This window comes from Psammomys obesus, unplaced genomic scaffold (genome assembly GCF_907164565.1).
Source record: "Psammomys obesus unplaced genomic scaffold, mPsaObe1.curated_primary_1811, whole genome shotgun sequence".
Taxonomy (NCBI): Eukaryota; Metazoa; Chordata; class Mammalia; order Rodentia; family Muridae; genus Psammomys; species Psammomys obesus.
This window is the reverse complement of record NW_026587277.1, coordinates 1-4,650: the sequence shown is the minus strand read 5'-3', so window position 1 is coordinate 4,650 and position 4,650 is coordinate 1. Positions and strand designations below refer to the sequence as shown.

General features: G+C 43.6%; 1 pseudogene; it reads left to right on the top strand.

Moving 5' to 3' along the window:
- The first annotated feature begins 952 nt into the window (after positions 1–952).
- Positions 953–4,646, top strand: LOC129673823 (ovostatin homolog; annotated as a pseudogene).
- Positions 4,647–4,650: the final 4 nt, after the last annotated feature.

The following is a 4,650-nucleotide window of genomic DNA, read 5'->3' as shown; positions in this document are numbered from 1 at the left end:
AGGTAGTAACCAGATCTTGAGAGCCAGTAATTAGCTTCAACACACAAGCATCAGACCAACCTCCCACAGGTGTTGAATGCATGAGGCATTCCTTCCCGGGCCTCAGTCCTGAGGTTTAATCATGGTCTCAGGTAGAAATGCAGCTCAGTTGGTAGAGTGTGTCAACCACAAACACAGAGCTCTTACCTCAGAGAGAACAAGGCCACTTAATCTGAAGCCAAGCATGGGTGATCCTGGAGCACAGATTTAGTCACTCCACGGTCCATGTTGCAACTTTGTAACATTTTGATTAGGTTTTGAAGTAACAGAACAAAGAAAGCCACAACTCAGACTTTTTCAAATGCGTCAGCAACACTAAGTAGGTAGTCCCAGCAAAAGAGGGAAACCCAGCCCTGGGGCTCAGATGCTCTGATTACAGGCTTAGCCTTTTGCTGATGGATTCTAGGGATCTGTTAGGCTGAAACATTTCTGAAGGTTTTATCTGTTAGTCACAGGGGTTGGATCAGACACAGAGGTGGACAAGGAATGGCTACTTGGGTGATAAAAGATGGTTGAACTAGTTCTGGACGTAGAACATTTCAACTCTCCACAACCACTGAGCTTTTATTTGCTTTCTGTTTTCCCCCTAACAACCCCTCCAACCCCCATCAGCAAAGCGTTTCTTTGCTTTCTTCAAATTAATACCAAAACAGCCATGTGAGCTGCTTGAATTCAGGCCAAACACCAGACCACATGATACTATGCAGAACATACATATGTTTAAAATTGTGTTTTCTTTAATTATCCCATTGAGTGTTAATTAATCTCACCCAGAGAGCATGACTACTGTTTCCTTATAACAGTCCTATATGTTAGAATGTTTTTGTGTGTAAGGACTTTGCTCAGCACTTTTTTCCCCGGTTAGTCTCACTTCAGAAACATAGCTGCTCTTTCACTGTTCCTTTGTTTTCAGGGCAAAGAGGAGCCGGATATTGTGCTCACTGCCCACGTTGTCTGAGCGTTCCTTGAAGCTGGACTCGATTCCCGTGTACGGATTCTCATCTTCTCTGGCTTCACTTTGCTGAATGCACCTTCGCTAGAGTCTAGATTCTCAATGAAATTCTTAGACAGGCTAAGATTCCAAGACAACGTTTAATCCTCTACCATCCTTTAAAGCGATGTTGCTCAAAATTCTTCTGAGTCGCTGATATTTTGATGGGTAGGATTGAGGTTTCTCCCAGGTTGGATACACTCATAAAAAAACCCCTCAATTTTCATATGATCTGAGCTATTTATAGCTTCCCTGAAGTGCAGCCATGGACTTCATACTATGAACCTCCGCTCTGGTGGGGATGATGGCACACAGCGGTGATTCAGCAGTAATGCTAGTGAGATCATGGCAAGGGATCATGACATTTGAGGCCAGTCTTGCTCATAAAAGCAAGACCCAGGCTCAAAATCAAAAGTAACAATCACTGACCAAGAATGTCTGCTTCCGGTAAAGCCGTAGTCAAGAAGATTGTTTCTAAGCCTCTGACACACTTTTCAGTACGATTCAATCCAAAGACTATCCATTTACAAAATCTCTTCCTAAAAGATGCTCTGTATTTTCAGGCTCATTAGTATATCTTGAAATGCAAACCTCTATTTAAAGCATGGAAGTAACACATTTTAAGTCTACCAGAACTGTTTGTGGTCTGGGGCGTTAGCTCAGTTAGAAAAGTACTTGTCTCACAAGCATGAGGACCTGAGTTGGGTGCCTAGAGCCTGTGTACAAAGGCAGGGAGACATGGCGGCACCTGCCTATACTCCTATTGCTGAGGAGACAAAAAGCAAGATCCTTGTTACTTGCTGGCCAGCCAGGCTAATACAATTGGAGAGCCCCAGCCAAAGAGAGACATCTCAAGTGAGGCAGTTGATGGTCTTCAGCTTGCCACCCAACCTGTCCTCTGGCCACATGACACATGCAAATATACATGGCTATGTACATACATCCACACAGCTATATATAATTGTATAAAAGAAGTTTATATTACCATTATAAACTAACATAAGCTTATACTGTGTTTAGAGCACTGCTGATCTGATAATAAACTCACTTTACTCCTTCAATTGTGTTTCCCCCATATATACTAATAAGAGTCCAAATTTATTAGAATGTTGCTTTAAAAATAAGGCATGTGAATATATGATAGGTTTATGTGTAAACATAGAATATGTGAATATATAAGGTAGATTTGTATGTGAAATGTGCTTCGGGGGTATATTATTGACATTGTAAACTGCATTGTATGCATTGCTTGGGTAGCTTAATTATTTGGCAAACTCGTGGAATGGTGAGCTGTCACTTACAAGCATGTTCTTCCCTCCCCTCCACTAGTTTCCTGCCCTCCGCAATGGTCTCTATTGCCTGGAGGAGACATTTGCAAATGGCGTCACCAGTGTCTACACTCAGGCTGTTCTGGCTTATGTGTTTGCACTAGCTGGGAAAGAACAGCAAGTGAATTCCTTACTCCAAATCCTGGATCAAGCCGCTATCAAAAAAAGTAAGTCTTATGACCGTTTGTCTTTGCTAGTGGAGAAACTCCTAAAAACAAAGTACAGAACTTACTGAGAGGTTGGATCAGAACCCTCACGGCGCTGCTGCTTCTGCAGAACATGTCAGCGACTGTGTCTTCAAAAAGTACCAGATATTTAATTTCCTTCTTTCTCTTTTCCACCAATTTTTTTCAAATGAGTGACGTACTCACTTTTCTAAGTAATCATACTGCAGACAATAATAATTACTTCTGAAACTACTTATTCCTCTAAGGAAATACTGTATTTATTTCCCAGGATCTGTCACAGAAAAATACCACAAGCAGGGTAACTTAAACCTCAGAGTTCTTTTCCTCTCTAGAGGTAGAAGTCTAAGATCCTGGTGGCAGGAAGTGAGGGGGCCTTGCCTGGAGTAGACAGGCTCTTTCTGCAAATTCGTGCTGTGTTTCCCATGTGTGTGGACACCCTTGGCTCCCTTTGTGCGCCTATGTTTCCTCTTCTCATAACCACCATCAAATAGGATCTTGTGTACCTTATAAAACGATTTTAACTTTATCACCTCTTTAAAGGTCCTATTCAGAAATCAAGCCACAGTCTGAGATCAAGGCTTTCATATATGAATTTAAAATTCAGGCCACAACAGGCCTGAATTTATCCAAAGGATAAAACCTGTTCCCTCTGTGTGGGTACCTTATGAGGACTTGCTTTAAGGACTGTGAAAATTCTTTTTAGAGAGATGGCTTTTCCCCCATTTTCTCAGATAATATGATACATTGGGAGAAAGAAGAGAAACCCCGAGCTGAAGACTCTCCACTGTTGAGCCCTTGGGTGCTTTCTGCTGAGACTGAGAGGACGTGCTATGTGCTCTTGGCTGTCATTTCCCAGGCCAGTCAGGACCTTGACTACGCCAGTAAGATCGTGCAGTGGCTCGCCCAGCAGATGAACTCCCACGGAGGCTTCTCTGCCATGCAGGTGGTTCGCCTGATGCGGGGTGGATTTGTGTAATGCAGAAGATGGCACTCAGAGTGACAATGGTAGTCACGTTGTTGTGAGATAAAGAACATTTGATACTCCTAAAGGGGTGTGTGTGTGTGTGTGTGTGTGTGTGTGTGCGCGTGTGTGTTGTGTGCTACATACATGTCTGTTGGATTGCCTTCATCTGGAGCTAGATATGCTTGTCAGCCACCATGTGGGTGCTAGGGATGGAACCTGGGTCCTCTGCCAGAGCAACAATGCTCTTAACCACTGAGGCATGTCTCCAGCCCCACAGTTGGTATTCTGACTCCTGTTTTATTTAGTCAGTAACTATTCATGGGCTCGTCATTGTGTTTCAGACTCTCTTGCAAGCAGACTTTAGATGTCATTTTAGATGGCAAATGAGACCTTCCCTTTGAAGCATTCAGGCTGACTGTGTCTCCATTGCACACTGGAGAGCAGAATGGAGGTCTAGGAGAGATTGTCTTCATGAGAACCGAGTCTTGGAACAGTAGATTTCTGATGGGACAGTGGTCAAACCACATGTCAATTTTGAAGAACAATTTCTCCGTGTTTCCGTGGTCTCCACATCAGAAAAGGCAAAAGGAGGGACAACAATAACAACAACAAAAAATGACCCTGAAGCAGTGAGTGGTTCCCGAACAGGAAAAACTGAACATCAGGGGAGGGCAGTTTCTTTTAATGAGGACAGTGTCCCTGTCTAGTCTTCCTTTAAGGCTGAGTCCTGGTGAGACAGCAGGCTGGTGAATTTTCACAGACCCTTTCCTGACTTCTGTCCCTTTTTGAAGATGAGGGGACAGAAGTGAAGTCATCGCATTGTGCAGCACGTTCACTTTCTGACTAGATCTGACAGGACTTTAGCCTCGGGGATGGTTTTATACATATTCAGGATATATATACTAAAATCCAATTAATTTGCTAAAGAAAATGAACTGGCAGCAATTCCCACAACCGTCTGAGGCATGGTGTCTTGTCCAGGGTTCAGGGATGTTTGTGGGGTCCGAATGGACTGTCATGGTCAACAGTGAGTGACTTGGTGCTGCTGTTCTGCGCAGGACACCGCAGTGTGCCTTCTCGCCCTAACCCGATACATGAAGTTAACTGGCTCCAAACCTCAAAACACCATCACCTTGAGCA